Raw genomic sequence first — 20,770 nt, 5'->3', positions numbered from 1 at the left:
GTTTGTGTAAATAAATAAAGACTAAACTGAGAGCTGAGAAAATCCAGAGATGTCTCTAAACTAGAAAAGTTTTAGTTGCTTCCAAACTGATAGATTCATCAGTGAAGTAATCCTCCTCCAAATAAGATAGAGACATTGAGGACTAATCCCTCTTCAAAACAAATGATGGCATTCAAAGTCACAGTCTTGCAGTTGTTGTGACATTGTGATTTAAGTCCATTTTAAAGAACTGAATATTTTTGAGATAATGTCAATGCTATTATAATGAAGGTTTATTTTAATACAAACTATCAAGTTAATGTTTTCAAAAAGAATACACTAAAATTCCACTGGGATCCTACGTCTATATCTGGGCTATTACAGGCACATCTTCATTTTTCATTTATGGTATTTGTGCTATCTTGGGAGCTTGATCTTCTAAACAAAATGGAAGGGAAATAACTGTATGTCATTCTTCATGTGACAAAGGAATTCCTAATAAACTACAGAGAAAAAGTCCCAGGGCCTCTGTGACACATTTAAAATCCTGAAAACTTATGTAAACTAAACATTTTTTCTGAAAGGTTGTTCAATCCCAGCCCTCATTAAGGCAGGAGAATCATGAATTCTAGGCTACACAGTGAGAACTTGTCTCAAATATGTAGATAAGTAGATGAATACAAAAATAAACAGAACATTTCAGCATTTAACACTTTTGTACCTAATGATTACATCTCTTTGAAATCAAACAACTGATTGTTACAATCACAGCTTCAAAATAGTAATTATTTAATCTTAGGCCATTCAGTAGAATATAACTGTGGCAGAAATAAATACATAAGGTTCTTCCATAGTTTTATTGTGAAAGAATTGTATAATAACAGGATGCTGTGATGGGAACAGAGAGTCAGGGAGATGCCGTGTTCCCTTACCCAGAAGCCTCCCACTTTACGATATCAGTACAGGAAGATACACCACCACAAGGGAGCTGAGCCTGATGCAGTCCACAAAGTCTATTCAGACCTCACCAATACTACATGCACCTTGGTATTTGTGCCACTGTAAGCGTACTTTCTCCTATATATTCATGCCATTTATGTGTATTTGTATCTAATAATTACCATGATCATGACACAGAACAGGTCCATCATCGCCTCTAAAGAGACAAGTATCCACATATCCACACACACACTGCCATCCATATCTTGCTATGCCAATGACCTCTTGTCTCTGATTTTGTTATTCAGAAAGGTAATACATTTGGGATCCTCTTGGGAAATTGCTCAGTCAGTAAAGGGCTTGCTTCACAAGCCTGAGGACCTGAGTTTGGATCTCCAACGCTCATATAAACACCCAGATATGGTGATGTACACATGCAGTCCCAGCACCTGGGAGGCAGAGACACCTGCACCACCAGAACTTGCTGCCACCAAGTGTAGCTGAATCAGTGAGCTCCATATTCAATGAGAAACCCTCTCTCAAAATACATGGTACAGAGCAATTAAGAAAGATGCCTGACATTGACACACTCATGCATGCATATATATTCATAAGTATTGTACACATGCACATAAAAATGTAATATAAATAAGTAAACACGTGTTGTTTTTAATATTTTATTATTTAACTCAACCGGATTCTCTGGTGTTTCATCTGTGATGTTCCATACAATAGTCTGTTCCTTTAACTTACTGAGTAGTGTTCCATTGTACACATGTAACCCAATTTAATCATTTACCCATTGACTGACATCTGGAGAGCATAAGCTAAACTAATGTAAATGCCTATTTATAGGTTTTCATTGTTACAGAATGAATGTCCAAGACTACAGCTGACAACTGCATGGATTAATTTAAACTGGGTCTAAGCCAGATTGTGTCTACATACACAGAAAAGACCAGCCTAACTTATCACATAGGTAAACCGAAACCTAACTTGAGTGACATCTTATAACAAGTAACTAAGTCTCAACCAATCAGAGCACTTCTATTCCAAACAACCAGAGCTCACCAACTACTCAGATGTCTACACAACACAAATGCCCAGCTCTGATCACACAAGCTACGTAAGTCACTCCTTTTTATGACTATAAATACTATTTTCGAAGCTTGGTGTGGGATAGCTACGTGTGAAGGGCTTGGTTTGACTCATGGATTCAGCAGGCCGTGTGTTCATGGTTCCTTGGCCTCAAATGCTTAGGCAGAGCATCAGACAGCACAGAGGAGCTGTTTAGTTTCTGGCACGCTGGGAAGCAGACAGGAAGATGCAGAAATCTGGTGCCAGGTGTAACTTACAAAGGCCCATACTGGATGACTGACATCGTCCATCTAGGTACCACCTCCTCATGTATTCATAAGTTCTTTGGTTAGGCTTAGTCCAAGTTTTTATTTTAGGTTAGTGAATGGGATTGTTTCGAAATTTTTGTGAATGGGATTGTTTCCGGGATTTCTTTTTCAGTATGTTTGCCATTGGTATATAGGAAGGCTACTAATCTTTGTATGTTAATTTTGTATCCTCCCACTTTACTAATAAATGTATTTATCAGACTTGAGAAGTTTTTGGTGGGATCTTTAGGGTGTCCTATGCATAGAACCATATTATTTGCAAATAGGACACTTTGACTTCTTCTTTCCCTATTTATATTCCTTTTGATTCTTTTTCTTGTCTTACTGCTCCAATTAAGACTTAGAGCACTATATTGAATAGGAGTGGGGAGAGTAGACATCCTTGTCTTATTCTTGATCTTAGTGGGAATGTGTTGAGTTTTTCTCCATTTAGCAGGATATTGGCTGTAGGTCTTTCTCATACACCTTTTGTTGGATAAAGACATGTTCTTTCCATCACTAGCCTCTCCACAGATTTTTATCATGAAAGATCTTAGATTATGTCAAAGGCCTTTTTCTGTGTCTATTGAAATGATCATATGATTTGTCTTTGAGTCTATTATGTGATGAATTTAACATTGACTTAATGCATATTTAATGAACTTCACATCTCTGAAATGATGCCAATTTGATCATAGTGAATTCCCGAGTTCAGTTTAAAAGTATTTTTTGAGAATTACTGTGTTTAAGTTTTTATTGCATCTTTATCTCATTTGGGTATCAGAATAATGCTGGCTTCTTAAAATGAATTTGGAACCAGTCTTTTCTATTTTACAAAATAATTTGAGAACTATTAGTGTTGGTTCAGGTTTGAATGTCTGGTAATATTCAGCAGTGAGTGTATCTGAAAGCAGACTTCTATATAGATGGAAGATTTTTTTATTACTTCTTTAATCTTGTTCTTGCTATAGATCTGTTTAAATTGTCTATCTCATCTTGGTTTAAAATGGATCTAGAAATGTATCTTTGCTTTTAGTAAAGGGGATCTGGAAAGTAGGGGTTTTTTTTTTAACTCTGTTAGCATTCTGAAGATAACTTCTTTGTAGTCTAGTGACAAAATGCTGCAAGCAGCCATGGAAACTTCTTGTGTGTGTGTGTGTGGATAATATTCTTAGAAACCCAGGAAGTGGATCCTTCTCATTGTTTGTAAGCTATAATGGTTACTACATTAGTTCTGCATTAACAGAATATTCTAAAATTAGAGAGAATAGTGTTTCTAAAGTTTTCTTATGCTATGCTAAAAGATTATCAAATTTTAATGTATATTAATTTTTCTGTGTTCATAAGCCAGACTTAAAGGTTTGATGTGCTAGCATTTTCTTTAGAATGCCATAGTGGCAGACTCATAAATTTTCACTGTAAAATCCTAAAACACATTGTAAGTCTAATTGAAAATTAATATCTTCAAAATTCACTGGGAAGCAAAACTTTAAAGAGGATGGGAAAACAAGCATTAAATGCCTTGTCTATGAACGAAAGAGCTTTCAGTTTATCTTTTGTTGAGTCCCTTGTGCTTGTTTCCCCTCCAATTCATACTGCTTTTGCTCTTCCATCCCTCATCCCTCTTTTAAATATTCAAATTAATGACCTTTTTATATAAACAGTCGGCTGCAGCAAATTTACCTATGTGTCAAGTAAAAGGGAGTTTACACAGAAACAAAGTTAATATTTTGTTTATATGAAATCATTTAGTTTAAGAATGGCATAAGATAAATGTATGCTGTGCCTGTATTGTAATCCTTTGTTTATATCAGTAATGTTTTTTAGGCAGACTCAGTATGTAAATGCCAGTGAGTGGTTTTTAAATGTATGTATACTTGTAAAAATTATTAGAGTGGAGACAGTAGGTGTGTTTTCAAGTAATCAACATAATTTATGAGTTGTAGTGCCCCATCACATAAACAGAAGACAAATAAACTAGCATAAGTCCAACACAACTTCAGAAGAGACCAAAATCAATGCAGAAGTATTTGAAAATTAGATGATGCTGAGATTGAGAGTAGGCACCTGTACCAGATGGAGACTTGAAATCCAGCCCTTTCAAAGCTGAAAGAAAAAAAAAAACAGAGAAAAAAAAAACAACATAAGAGGAACAGATCACATACAGGACAGTGAAGTCACTATGAGTGAGATATTTTTGGAACTCTTTCCTGAGTCCAGATCTTGAGGCTTAGAGAATTTTCTATAAATTTTTCCATTTCTGCATTTAGAAAAGGGTGTGTGTGTGTGTGTGTGTGTGTGTGTGTGTGTGTGTGTGTGTGTGTGTGTTTATATTGGCTGTCAGGAAATGAACTGTCTTCTAGTACATGGAAAGAAACTCATGGATGCTAAAAGTCACATCTCATGGTCTGACTTTGTGAAAAAAACTGGTAAAAATAAAAACATTCCAAATCATATCTATGTGTGGAACAGATTTGGAGATGTATATGTTCCCATGAGAAAGGCGGATGGGGGAATGCAGCCTGGAAAGCACCACTGTGACTAACAAGCATCGAGATAGATTTGCACTGCAAATCTGAAAGGGAAGTATTTTTCCTGAAAACCCTTTAAAGCACACCTTGAAATCCTTCCCACCACTTAAAGTACTATCTTTTAATTTCAAATTTCTAGAAAGACAATAAGGAAACACAGTATCATTGCTACAATGTCTCTCTGCTGTGGTTCTCACTCTTTAAATTTTTGAAGTCAAATAAACAAAAGACTGTGGAGAAAAAGTGATAAAATTTAACTGGGGCAGATCACTTCACAAATACTTAGTCTTATTTCTGTCCCAGCCAATGACTTCTCACCTACCCAGCAGTGTGCAGCATCCTGGCACAAAGTACATCAGATGTCAGCACATGGATCTGACAATTATACAGTGGAAAAACACATCCAATGTGGTACCATTCACAGTTAATTCTGAGGTGATGTCTCCTATTGAACCACGTTGCTCTAGGCAGTAAGTTTTAGTGTCTAACACACAAGGCATTAAAACTTTCTTTGTAAAAAGGTAAGCTAAAATCACCAAGACATAGATAGGTCTTAGAGAAGAGTTCACAACTTGAAAAGCAGGATCCAAAAAAACAAAAACAAAAACAAAAACAAAAAAAACATATGGAATGTTAAAATCAAACTATTTTACCCTGAACTAGCCTGCAAGAAGATGAAATTACAAAGTACAGACCAGGGAAAATATCTGACCAAGAATAAGTTTATGGACTATGGGAATAACTTTCAAAAATCAACAATAAAAATCTAAATAGGAAATCGGCAATAGACATTTTTCCTATGAGGTTCTACATAGTAAAAGAAACTACAAAGTGATGTGCCCTGTTACTAAGTTATCATATTGCAGGAAATTGAAAGTCCAAACTGAAACAATGGAATGCTCCCCTTGCTGAGATGTCTAAGGAGACACAATAGAGGCTGGTGACCTTGAGCAAACACTGTTCTCTCATGATTTTAGTGGAAACCAATGATGTAGTAGTTTCTTATAAACATGCAATTACCATGTAGCTCAGCAATGGAATTCTTTGATATTTATTAAAAATAGTGTTTTTCAGGGGAAAACACAAATGTTTATGGCAGTTCTATTTATGTTAGTTAAATCTCTATCCGGGATTAGCGGTTAGAATAATGGTGTATCATGAACACTGCTCAACAATAAGAAAGGATACAATACTGATACCTGAAACTTGCAAAATCTCAAGGATTTGGGATGGAGGAGTGGGAATATAATCGGGGGGGGGGGCTATTTTATAAAATACAACACAGGGAATCCTGTGCTTAGAGAACCACTCTCTGACTTGATTGTAGTTGTACATACTGGGATCTTCATGAGAAAAAAAAAACTTTCATTTTACCAAAGATACACATAGGCATGCTTTACATATGCATGCATGCACATCCACACAAATATTAAAAAACTGATGCCATATGAGTAGATGTGTATTGTGTAACTTGAGTGAAGGGTGCATAAAAGCTCTATTTTAATTGAACTATCTGCAATTACTTAAAAATAAAAAGGTTGGATTAATAAGAAGGAATATTACATAGTTCTATAAAAGGTAATATAGACTATGAAGCATATTCTTAATTATCAATGTAATATCCAAGTGTTGAGTAGGAAAGAATTTGGCAAGATTAACTGTAAGATGTAGTAATACATGATTACACTGAGCTGAAATCGGGAATTTAGTTGACGAGAGGGAGGAATGAAGAGCAAAGGGGTCTGTACCAGGTTGGAGAAACCCACAGGAACAATTGGCCTGAACAAGGGAGAGCACATCGACCCCAGATGCTGTCTGGGAGGTCAGTACAAGACTGATCCAGACCCCTGAACATGGATGTCAATAAGGAGGCCTCTGCACTCCAGGGAGCCTCTGGAAGTGGATTAGTATTTTTCCCTGGTGCAAGAAGGGACTTTGAGAGCCCATCCCACATGAAGGGTTACACTCTGGCCCTGGACACATGGGGAAGGGCCCAGGACCAGCACAGGAAGATTTGGTGGACTTTGCAGAGCCCCAGTTGAGGGCCCTACCCTGCCTGGGGAGTGGTGGGTGGATGGGGTGGGGGGTACTGGGGTGGGGGAAGAGGGTTGGGGGTGAGGGGAGGGAGAGGGAGAAGGGACTTACATGTGAAACAAGCTTGTTCCCTAATTAGAACTAATAAATAAATTTTAAAAATATGTAGTAATACATGATTAAATGTTTATGTATTTTTTAACATCAAATCTTTAAACATTTTGTTCATGAAAATACAAATGAACTGATTTCTTATACTTATTTGTCAATTGCTAGAAAAATACTAAAAGGGCCAAAATGTTAATATTCTACCCAGATAAAGAATTGGTACACCATAAAACTTAACTAACAGGTCTCAAATGAGGTGACTATCCACTCAGGCTTGTATGTGTTCTGCAAAAAGCTAGTGTAGGAACATCAGCACCCCCTGTGCAAACATGATAAGGGCCCTGCCCAAGTAAGTTAGCATGAAGAGAGTGAGGATTTGGATTTGTTCCTATGATCCCTCAGATAAATGTGAGCTCTCTTGACATTGTGCCTTTAACCAAGGTATGCTACTACCAAAAAAAAAAAAAAAAAGCCTCCTGGAGGCTGAACAAGTGACAGCACCTGTACCTTCCAGCAAACAAAGCCAAAAGTCAATCAGTTTACTCCCTTTATAAATTACCTAGCCTGTGGTATTCTGTTATAGTAAGACAGAATGACTGAGACACAATCTCTGCTTGGATAGTCTATTTGAGAACTTGCTCAGCCCTGGCCTGGAACTGGAAGAGTAGAATTCCAGGAATATTCTCACCACTTCTTTACAAATAGGAGTGCTATACCATGCCTAAGCAGTTTATACAAACACTACGTAGAAAGACCATCTCAAAAAACCAGGGACTGGCAATAATTCCTCAATGGAGAACTGCGTGCTTTCCTTGCATGTGGGAGTACTCAAGGTTCATCGCTAAGATCACAAGGTTGATCTCTAGGACAACTTTTGACACAACGAATAGTAAATACTGTGGGTGTGATTTCGACTTTATCTTTCATACAATTCCAATGAAAATAGCTTATACACATAATAAAATCTCAAGGAACCACAACTCTTAAGAAAAGCCATTCTTTCTTTTTCACATTCCCCTTCAAGTCAATCAACAAAGATTCTAGGGCCTTCCACATGGCAGGTTTTTGAAGTACTAGAAAATGCCATGGGACTATAGATATGTGTCTATTCTACTCGGGTGTATTTTCTTGAAGAACATGTTTAAGTTCAGACTAGATATGGGCTTCAGTGGTAAAAATAAAATAAAATTTGTAAGATGTTTGCAGTACAAAGAATGAATGGAGAAAATGTGGTACATTTACACAATGAAGTAGTACTCAGTGGAAAAAAAACAATAGAATCTTGAAATTCTCAGGCAAATGGATGGAACTAGAAGAAACCATTCTGAGCGAGGTAACCCAATCACAAAAAGACAAACATGGTATATACTCACTCATATGTGGATTTTAGACATAAAGCAAAGGAATACCAGCCTACAATCCATACCTCCAGAGAAGCTATGAAACAAGGAGGAGCCTAAGAGGCACATACATGTTCCCCCAGAGAAGGAGAAAGGGACATGATCTCCTGAGCTGATTGGAAGCATGGGGGAAAGGGAGAGGGAGTTAGGAGAAAAAGAAGGGGAGAAGAGGAAGGGAGATGAAGACATGATGGATCAGAAAGATTGAGACAAGGGAAGAATAGAGGAGAACAAGAAAAGAGATAGAAGGAGCCATTATAGGTTTAAAGAGAAATCTGGCACTAGGGAAATGTCTGGAGAGCTACAAGGATGATACCAACTAATAATCTAAGCAATAGTTGAGAGGCTACCTTAAATGCCCTTCCCCAATAATGAGATTGATGACTACTTTATTTGCCATCCTAGAAATGTCATCCAGTAGATGCTGGAAATACAAGCAGACACCCACAGATAAACACTGAGCTGAACTCTGGAATCCAGTTGCAGAGAAGGAGGAGTAATGAGCAAAGGGGTCAAGACCAGGCTGGTGAAACCCACAGAAACAGCTGACCTGAACAATGGGTACCCCATGGACCCCAGACTGAGAGCTGGGAAACCAGCATGGAAATGATCCAGATCCCATGAATGTGGGTGTCAGTGAGGGGGCCTCGGAAATCTATGGGCCTCTTGTAGTGTAGTAGACTAGTACTTATCCCTAGCATAGGAATGGACTGTGGGAGCCCATTCCACATAGATGAATATTCTCTAAGTTTAGACACATGGGGAGGGTCTAGGCCCTGCTCCAAATGCTATGACAGACTTTGAAGATCCCCCAAGGAAGGCCTCACCCTCTCTAGAGAGCAAAAAGGGGATGGGATAGGGGTCAGGGGAGGACAGAGGAGGAAGGGAGGGAGAGGTAACTGGGATTGAAATATAAAGCAAGCTTGTTTCTAATTTAAATTTTAAAGAAAGAAAAGAAAAAGGGAAAGATGTTTTCAGTACAACACCAGTTCTTATAGCTTCCAGATAATCAGGTAAGTTCCCAAGTACGTCTTACAGGTTCTGTACTATTGTGTTCTAATGAGCATCATACATATATGACCTTCTCAAATAAGGAATATCTTTCATTGTTTTTGTTTTTTGTTGTTGTTGTTGTTGTTTGTTTGTGTGTTTATTTATTTTTACCTTGTCTGTCAACTTTGGATTTGTGGTTCTTTGTTTAGTTCCTCAATTTTGCCCTTGAAGATAAGATACCTTCCTATAAGGAACAGTCTACAATTCTGGACATGTTCATGCCTCACTATCAGGACTTACATGGATGGGCATACCTAGCAGAAGAGAGTAGAAACATGCTCTTCTGCTTTGCATATGTCAGGCTAAATGCCAAACTAGAATAGCAGCATCTTGTCTTCTCACAAACAACCTATGAAGAAACTGCACACACTCATACACTTACACACAGTGTGCAGTTAATATTAACACAATTACTGCTGGTATGGTTGATGGCATCCTGATATTTCTGTCTTACTTACCAGATCCTGCAGTTCTATACAAAGAGTAAGAGGGAAAAGGGCACTGCTCTTACTGGCAATTGCCATTATGCTTAAATAATGACATCATTTTAACATTTAAACGTATCTTCTGAAACTCAGCTCCAACTCTTTATCTCTCCTTATTGATTAAAAGCTGGAACCTTTGTTATCTTCAAGGATTACTGTATCTCCTGCTTTGACCACATAGGCAAATCTGATGAGCCCAAAATGCAATTTCTCTATCACAGTGATTACTAGATTATATCAAGTGTCTCTACAGAATATTCTCTAGACATATTTACAGAATTAAAGGGATGGTAGAGGGCAATTTTCACAGTCTGGAAAATCACACAATTCAGTAAAGGTTTTTCTGATCTTTTCCTTAAAATATATCTGCTTTCTTGTTTATTAATGTTGGAAAACAATATCCTGATGGGCACTGGTCTTGCTTTGTTTGTGTTCTCATGAAAAGCCTGTTGACAAGTTTCAACCCCCTGAGACACTCACACACTTGTTTCTTTTCAATTTATGCTGTTTTAGTGCTTAACTACAGAATTTTATCTTTTAAACAAATTATTTATCTTCGTTATATAAAACTTATCAAAGCCTCATCTATGAAGGGAATTAAGATTGAGAAAATCATGTAGGCCTTTGTGTTTGTTATAATATCTAGTCATCAGTGTATTTCATTAGAAGAAAAAATAATTTAGGGTAATGGAATAAAGCCCAGAAGTTGTTAACTTTTCTGTTGAAATGAAATAATTTTAAAGGAATTAGAGTAATAATACATTTTTTAAAACTGAAAGACCCTGATAAACTATAATCCTTCAATTTTCATTCATCCATTCATTCACCATATTCCTTAAAGCTAAGAAGAGTTCCTGTACACAGTAGATGTCCCAGAAGTAAATAACTGAATATACCATCAGTTTATAAACTCCCATTTTCAAACTGGACTTTTGAACTATCCTCCACACTTAAGTAAAACCAGAGAGAACCTTCAAGACAAACAGAAGCTGAACAGACCACCACCACCAAGAGAAATTCCTCACAGACAATACATGCAGGAGTTCTTCATGGGAAACCCAAGGACAAATACTGTGGTATGAAAGCATGTATTTCCCTAATGATGATAAACATGTAGACAAAAAGACAAAGAATACCCATAGACACAAAATAAGATAATATCATATGATATAAAATACATAAATATGGGCATTAATAACACAAGTATTATATAGAAGTAAAATTATATAATTTTTCAATTCAGTATATATCAGATCACATGGGCCATTTTTTTTCCTAATCATTCTGTGTAGATAATAATACTGTTTATTCCAAGTTAGATGGAAATGACATGCAGGCAAGGAGTGGTGCAACCACTCTGGTTTATACAATAATAGAGGAAAGTAGTCTTTGCTCATGTCATTTGAAAGGAAATTCAGTACATTAAAAATAAATTGTATGACGTGTTCAGAATTTAAGTGCTAGAATTTAAAAGCAACTTGTGGGCCCAGAAAAAAATCCAAACTTTGGAATGAAATGAAGTTGATGGAAATCGGCATCCATAGCTTTCTTCTCCATCAAATGGGCTATTATAACTGCTAAAATTGTTATGCACTTTTGGGCAAAAATAAAAATAACTGATAAAATAATCAAAATATGTCACTAAAAAATTTGCCAAAGGAAAACAATAAAGTAAAAGTTGACAGAGAACATCAGAGACTAGTATTTAATTACCAGTTATTATGTTAAATACAATTGGTTAAACTTGCCAATTAAAATATAAGAGTAGTAGAGTGCATATTGTAACAATAAGTCTTTACTCCAAAGCCACCTGAGCCCTGCTGCCACATTGGCACTTTCTGCCAAGCCTCCCAAGTTCTGCCACGTTAAGGTCCCAAGTAATATACAGAGACTTATATTAGGTACAAATGCTGCTTGGCCAATGACTAGGATTTCTCATCTCCTAGCTCAGTCTTAATTATCATAAATCTATATATTTTATAAGACTTATGTGATGCCAGCAGAAGCATCCTGTCTTCCTGGGCTCACATGGTGACTCCACAGAGAGGAGGGGGAAGCCCTTGCTTATATATGAGTCTGCCTGCTATGTCACTTCCTGCCTGTATCACAAGACTTCTTTTTACTACATTAACCAGAATCCTCCGTGACTACTAGTCCCACCTAACTCGCTGCCTCATTGTCCAAACAGTACTTTATTTATCAACCAATAAGACAAACACATACACAGAAGCACTTCCCCCATCAGCATATACCAAAATAGATCAAACTATATAATGAGCAAAAGTCTTTCACTTTAGACTTAAGGGGTAGAAAACCTGATCATGCACTGGGGAATGGGGTTCTCACAGGGCACTGTGCTTCCATCAGGTAACATGCACTTTAAGACAGAATGTCACAGGTGAAATTGTCATCTGATAAAAGTATCACCTTTGTAGAAAGTGACAAATTTGAATGGACCTAACATCAGAACACTAAAATACTCAACACAAACTTTGACAGAGCTGAAGGAGGACATGGACCACAACAGATTAAAAGTAAGAACCACCTAAATCTCATTATAATAATGAATAGATCATACAAACAGAAACTAATGAGAAAATAAAACCTTGAATATATCATGAACCAAATGAAACTAATGAGCTTAAATGTCTCACTCAGCAGCTATTCAAACCCAATGGTCTCCAAAAAAGATCATGAGCTAATTAAAACAAGTTTTACAATTAAACAAGATTAAAATTATGCCTACTTTTTTTCTGAACATGTTAGGGTAAAATTGGTAACCTATTGCAGAATGATGAGAAAATTTCATAACAAGGTGGTTGGATGGAGACATTTAGTCCTTATATCCTCATTTTCTCCTCCTCTTCTTATACCTCCCTCCAAGCATCAAGAAAACAAATAAATTGCATTCTAGAGTAAGAAGCACTGGAACCCAAGAAGAGAGAGACTAACATACTCTAAGACTCAAAAGCTGATGACAGTGAACTGTGAAATAGGACTCCCTGACAGCCATGACCCTAGTTTCCTGACAAGCAGACTCCCTTACTGGAGGAGATAGAGGGAAAAGGAAAGTCACAGGTCCCATCTCATCTCTGTACACATTGATGATCCTCTGGGAAGGAAAGAGCCACAGTCAACGTCTGCTCTTAGATTCTAGTGAAGTCTTTCACGTGTATTCAGCACCAAGTTTGATTCTGAAAAATATTATATTTTCTCTCCATAGCACCTAAAACAAAGATGGTGAAGCATGGACAACAGCTTGTGTGCAGAGACACTACCATCTACCATCAACCAGGAACTGTCATTGAGCTTTTGTATACTTAGCATATTTTCTATGTCACGTTCCTCCCATTGCCACCACTGAACCCAACCTACAGTGATCCCAAGCTGCCTCCTCATAGTTAATCCAAAATAGTTAAACAGCTGCTGTCTGAGCCACTGCACAGTCTGAAGATATAAATTGCATTATATGAACCCCAACTTCCAATGCCGTTATCAGCCTGTAGCTATCCCGTCTCCCAACTTAGTCAGTCAACGCTGACCTACCAATGTGACTACATGCTTCTTATGCACCACATGTCAAATTGATTGACCCATATTTGACCTGAGCCAGCAGCATGCTGAAAAGCATGCTAATACTGCTGAAGAACCATTCACTACACTTCATATTGTAATCACCCACTGTGTTTTCATTATTAGTACCACCACTACCATCACCATAGCAACCACACAGTGAACACTCAATTCCAATAATGTATATACCACACCATTCTGCGACAGCAGAGTATATACCACAGCATCCTAGACCAACAGAGCACTATCTCCTTCACATGGCCTCCAGAAACAGAAATGTTGTCTCAGCCTTTTGCTACAGAAACCACGAAGAAAGGCATTGTCTACAACTAAAGAGGCACAGGAAACCAATGTTATGTCCCTCAGCTGAAAACATAGCCACAGTAGATTAACAGAGAGTCTGAGTTATGTCTTCAGAAGAAGCCACTTATGATAAATAGTGCATTATAAAAGTAGTAGAGATGAGTGGCCTACAAATGCATAAAGCACATTGAGAAATATGAAAAAACGGGATAATGTTGGTTCCAAGTGCTCATGATAGCTCTGTAGCAACAGATATCAAAGAAAGGGACATTTATGAAATGCCAGTTACAAAATTTAAAATCGTAATTACAAGAAAAGTGAATGAGAGCCAAGAGAATATGGACGGGCAATTCACTCAAATTAGAAAAGCAATTTATGATGGTCATGAGAAATTTAGCAACTTGAGATAATGAAACCAAAGTGATGAAGGATCCAGTATTAAGCATAGCTCAGATATATGCATATACTAAAATCTTGATTTCCAGTTCTGGAAAGTGTAGAAGTAGGGATTACCTGGGAATAGTGTGTCTCTGGGGACATGTTATCCCTGGCCTCTTCTCTCTGTGTACTAGTTGGCCATGGCATGAAAACATTCCTCCATCACACATCCCTGCTGCTATGATGTGCTGTCCAAACACATGAAACCAAGTAACCATGGGATGACTCTAAAAATCACATGCCAGATAAATTCTTCCTTTCTTGGGCTAAGAAACAATCAATAAGTCAAAGAATACCATTAAAAGTCTTGCACAATAGAAGAAACAAACATGTTAGGAAAGAATTTCTTAACAAATTTGCATTAAAAAGTCTTTTGACATATCCCATTCAAACAAATGAATGGAAAAAAGAGAAAAACAGCCTCCAAGACCCTTGGGACACTAATGAATTCTCTCTCTCTCTCTCTCTCTCTGTGTGTGTGTGTGTGTGTGTGTGTGTGTGTGTGTGTGTGTGTGTTCAGTGCTATCTGTAGGTAAAACAATCGGAATGGAATAGAAAATGCATTTTATGAAAGCATCATTCATCTTTACAAACACTGAAATTTAGGTAAAAGAGTCCACAGGATTCCAAACAGACAAAACCAGTACAGAACCTTGCATGGCATATTACCATCAAATGCTCAAAATTACAAAATAAAGAAACAATTCTAGAACATATAATGTATAGTTTTAAATCACATTTAATGGCAGACATATTAGACTAACATCATATTTTACAGTAGAAATCTGGGCAAAGAATTATTTGTACAAAAATCTAAAATAACAACAGTGAAAAGATAGTGAACAAAGCTTCCCTTTAGGAATAGAAATAAAGAAATAAATAACTTCCAAGACATTTTTAAAAGTTAGGGAAAAAACACTAGACTAGACTCAAGAAAGATGTTTAGGGGAGTCATTTATGGAGTGATTGGGGAGTTCCTTCTGTGTATATGTTTGTCTTATTTGTTAATGATTAAAATACTGTTGGCCAATAGGAAAGCAAAATAGGTGGAAGTAGGAAGGAAGGAGGATTCTGGGAAATGTAGTAAAGAGGAGTTGCCATGTGATCCCAGAAAGAGCGGATACATGCTGCTGGCATCCTTGATAAGTCTTTATAAAATATATAGGTTAGTGGTTATGGTTGATACTTAAGACAGAGCAAGCAAATAAGAACTCCTAGTCATTGGCCAGCAGCATTGTAACTAATAAAAGACTCTGCATGTTATTTGGGGGCCCTAGTGTGGCAGCGGAACTCAGGCAGCTAGTGGAAAGAGTTATCGTTACAATGGAGAAGTGAAAGAAAGATACATACCAACATAAAATTTTATGAATGTATTAGACACACTACAGAAATAGAAGCCTGAAAGATATAAAGAAATAAATCTAAAAGTAAACTGCTAAATCATAATGCTGAAGAAGAAAAGAAAACAGAACAAATAATATTCTAATTGCATAGACGTTTTGTAATTCCTGGCATATTATGAGTACATCCCATGACAGACTCAGAAGATCCCCTATGGAAGGCCTCACTCTCCTTGGGGAGCAGAAAGATTATGGGATAGGTAGGGTGTTAGTTGGGGGAAGGAAGGGGAGGAGGGGAAGGAGAGGTAATTGGAATTGATATGTAAAATAATCTTGTTTCTAATTCATATTTAAAAAATCAAAAAAAGAGTACATCCCATATACTTACTTTTCTATTGCTATGATAAAACACCAAACCACAGAAAATTATAAAAGTGTTTATTTCATCTTATAGTCCCAGAATGTTAGAGTCCTTAATGGTAGAGTAGAGGCATGGTGACAAGAACAGAAACCTGACAGCTGATATCTTGAGCAGCAAGCATAAAACTAAGAAAGTGAACTAGAAATAGTGAGAGTCTCAAAGCCTGCCTCCAGTGATATAGTTTCTCCAATCTAGCAATGCCAAACCTCCTAAGCCTCCTGAAACAGTGGCATTAAGCACTAAAATACATGAGATTATGTGGTACATGTCTTATCCAAATAATTACACCCTATTATTAAAGAATACAGATTGTCAACATGGATTTAAAAAGCAAAATGATGTGTTACACACACACACACACACACAGAGGCATGTATGCACACAAATACAAGAAGGGAGAAAGAGATATACATAGGCATACATAAAGAAAGACAGACACAATCCTATATTACTCATTGACACACACAGACAAATAAAAGTGATCAAAAATATAATATAGAAAAGAAGTATTAGGCAAATGTGTGAGCAGAAGTAGCTGTATCTACATATAATAAAATAGGATTTAGAATACAATGTTAAGAAGAGATGAAGGTTATTATATAATAATCAATGGGTTAATTCAATAAGAAGACATTATACTTATAAACATATAGATAGTGTGTAGCAATGAATTTCAAAGTGTTATCAAATCTAAAGGGGGTAATGAGCTCTAGTGTATGAGAATGTCAACACTCTACTTTCACCAACAGATAGACAATGCAGACAAAAATGTTAACAAAATCGCCAGAATTAAAGTATGTCATAGACCAAATGAACCTAACAGACATTCAGAAAATATTTCAAACATTTCATTCTACAGCTGTAGAACATATAATCCTTTCTTCAGTAAATGATACAGTCCCAAAAAATAGACCAGTATTGGGCTACAAAGCAAGTCTTGATAAATACAAAAAGATCAAACCATATTAGGCATTTTTCTTAGCACAATGAAATAGAACTAGAAATTAATGTACAGAATCTAAACATTATAAAGGCGCATGGAAACTAAATGAATAAGCAAGGGGTCACTGAAGAAATTGAAAGGAAAAGCTAGATATGTCCTCAAAATAAATGGAAGTACATCACACCAAAACATGTGGAATATAGCAGAATATGGAATGAGAAGATGGTGTACACAAAATATAGAAAAATATACAAAAATAGGCAGATTTCAATTGAACAATTTAAGGATACACATCAAGGTTCTAGAAAAGAGAAAACAAAACAATTCCAAACTTAGTAAAAAAAATTAAAATAAAGCAGGAAAAAAATAACAGAGACCAAAAAAAAAAAAAAATCAACCAGGTGTGAAAACAGAAGAGCACAAGAAGAAATGTGGAGATCTTTCCAGTCAGCCTGGAACACAAACTGAAACCCCATTTCGAAAACGATGATAATGATAACAGTCAACAGTACAAAGAGTATGTCTTTTTGAAAAATGATCAGAAAGAAATAAAAGATGGCAACTGATAGCACAAGAGCATGTGTATACCATCACAACTGTATACATCTGTGTTCTAGCTTCATCTCCGTTGCTGTGATAAAATATCCTGATAAAAAGCAGCTTAGGGGAGAATATCTATCATAGTTCACAGTCCCAGGTCACAGACCAGCAGAGGAAGAAAGTCAAGGTGGCATGAACCCCAAACACCTCGTTGCATCACATCCTCAGTCAAGGGCAGAGGGAAATGAGTATATTCATGTTTGCTTTCTTGCTGGTGTTCATACACAGGATTCTCTTGCTTAGAAATGGTACCACCCTCAGTGGGCTAGATCTTCCCATGTCTCTTAACTTAATACAACTGCATAGGTAGTGACATTCTGAATAGGACTCTAATATCCACAGAAAGAAATGGTTAAAGAAAGGGAGGTCATGAATTTTTGAAGGGGGGGGAGAACAGACATAGGAACAGTAGGAGGGAGGTTGAAAATAATGTGATCAAATTTAATTTAAAAGCTTTAATGGCAAGAATGTGACTAGTGAGATTGCTCAGCAAGTGTTTGCCATGCAAGCCTGGCTAGCTGAGTTTGATTTCTAAAACCCAAGAAAAGGGGGAAGTATAGACATGATTCTACAAAGTTTTTCTCTAGCCTCTACCCATGTGCTGTGGCATACATGCCCACACACTCACTTCATGCATGTGCACACAATAATGAAGAAAAATTAAATCTGAAGTAAGAATTGGTCAGAATTGCCTAAAATTGCAAAGTAAAATAATTAGCACACTAAGGACACATCCAACAGGAGAGGGAAAATTCTTTATCAGATATTCAGTCAGATATTCACAGCCAGAGTATGTAAGAAAAGGAGAAAATATACACTCAAAGAAAGTGTAATCTGATCAATGAACAACATATAAGTGAACAAAAACTTTCCAAATGCCAATGCACAGTAAATACAAGATGAAGTGCTCAGCATCCATGACCTCCAGAAAAATATTACCCAAAACTTCACTGTGAATCCACATTATTCCATTCAGAATGGTGATCTCCAAGGAAAGAAAGCAACAAACATTGGCAAGGATTCAGGGAGTGAAGAATCCATACATGTTAGTGGCAAAAAATGTAATTCATTTAAAAATAGAACTGTCATACACTCCAGCTAGGCCATTATTGGGTATATATCAAAAATCTTCAATCCACTTACTATAGAGATACCTGCTTATCCATGTAACCCTTGTGATATAGAGCGCCTTCAATACCCTAAGGACCTCCCACAGAAGCCCACTGTGTATAGGGTTTTTTTGTCTCCACCACTACACCAGTGCCAATCCCTTAACACATGGCACTTGTCTAAACCATAGCAGTGCCCATAACAGTAGGCATCCACACTAGAAACTGCCTTTCCCCTACTAATCAGCTGGCCTTTGAAAGAAAAGGTGTGCACCCAGGTTGGGGAATTAGGAGACCAAACAGCTTTCCACCACCATGTTAATGCTGAAAATGTATGTCGGTGAAAGGGGTCAGTCCACTGGGGAAAAAAAAAAAGATGCTCATTGGAAAAGGCCACTAGTAGCCTATTACTCAACATATTTTAAAATAACGCCAAAATGCTTCTTACATCATACTGGCATAATTTCAGGAGTCAAAGTATTCACATTAGGGTCAAAGCAATTATTATTTACCTTTTCTATTGAAATGTTTGGAGTGATACCCTCATTGTCAATTAGCAGAGAACTGAATTTTTTCTCCCAAGGGGTCACAGCACCCATGTCCAGCTTATTGATGATGTCCTTCTAAACTATTTTTTCTGATTTCCAAGCAGCAAAAAGGAAGAAAGCCTGTGTGTTGGAGCATTGATTTATTGCCACAATCCTCTTGACTTGGCTTCATTGCTTGGGTGTAAGTTAAAACTCCACTCTTGGCTCTTGACTTGGGCCATGACCGTGTGGCTTGATATCACTGAGAGTTCAACACAAATGATTAGGTAGGTAGTGGCATGTTTCACTGGCCCATGCTTCCTTCTGACAATTCTGTCTTCCTCACAAGGACAAAATGACCCCTTAACATTGTCCCAAGAAAGATCATAAACTCAGGAAATAGAGTCAGCTTGCACAGTCAGGAGAAGAGTTTCTGATGTAGAGGCAAGCATGCATACAGTCCTGTGAGGAGAACCAAGGCTTATTCTATAACCATTGAGCTTTCATAGTGCTGTGCATCATTATGGTGCAAAGAATTCACTAACCAAATATTTAAATGAAAGCTCTTTAAACTCTGGCTGAGGCTCATGAAGTAGAAATTGATGTTTATTGATAAAAAGCAACTCAGTTCTTCTAGCTGCTATAAAGCAATTATTGCTATAATACTTTAATCTTGCCTGGTTTTATTGTTTTTAAAATTGTAATGATTTTTTTCAAATACCTTTGTTGTTTCCTATTATGAGCTGAACATCTATTATATAACATTTTTCAAAGTATGCAAATGGTTGGATTTAACAGTGATGTATGATTTTAAAAATATAAAACAAGTACCTCAACCCGGTGCATTTCTTTCTCACTACAGCAAATAAAGACACCATGGGAAATCAAAGAACTGTGTGTGCTCTTGGGGGGTCAAATGCAGAAGTTCATTTTTATTTACAATTAAAAATTCTTAGGATATCAGTAGACTCTTACAATCTATAATAACATTTGGGATATTTCAAATGTCTTTAATCTTGGCTACCATGTCTCATATTATCAAGTTTAGAAAATACCTAAAAGAGATGAATTCTCCTTTACCTACCATGCATAATATAAAATTCAGTGCTGTGTATGTGTCCCCAGTATAAGACTAGCTAGTGCAGTCTAAAAGATTAGTGATGAGCCACTCTGTCTGTTGCTGTCTACATCATCAGTACACACTGCTATTTACATCATTCAGGAAACACATTTTCAAGAGTATATGTAAATGAACCAAGAAAATGAAAGTATTTGTTTCAGCCATATTCTGTGTTAAGATTGTGTTGTCTCCACAGAGATTAAAATAATTTAACTTGCCATCATGTTTCATCCTCTTCTGATTAAGAGTGCCCCCATGCTAGTACTTCCAACAGTAGCTATCATCTACCAGTGATAAGTCGGGGTTAAATTCCTTGACACACAAACATAGATATAAACATTATTACAAAAGTTGCTCCTGAGAGAATCCCCACATGTTCTCTCATGTGTGCAATACCTTTTTGACACTGCATGTTAATCTTTGTCATGTATAGATAGTCTGTGTTTAGCTCAAGTATGCTCAAGTGGCTCAGAAAACTTTCC

Source organism: Cricetulus griseus, assembly GCF_003668045.3.
Source record: "Cricetulus griseus strain 17A/GY chromosome 1 unlocalized genomic scaffold, alternate assembly CriGri-PICRH-1.0 chr1_0, whole genome shotgun sequence".
NCBI lineage: Eukaryota > Metazoa > Chordata > Mammalia > Rodentia > Cricetidae > Cricetulus > Cricetulus griseus.
The sequence above is the reverse complement of the archived record's forward strand: the minus strand, read 5'-3'. Positions refer to the sequence as shown.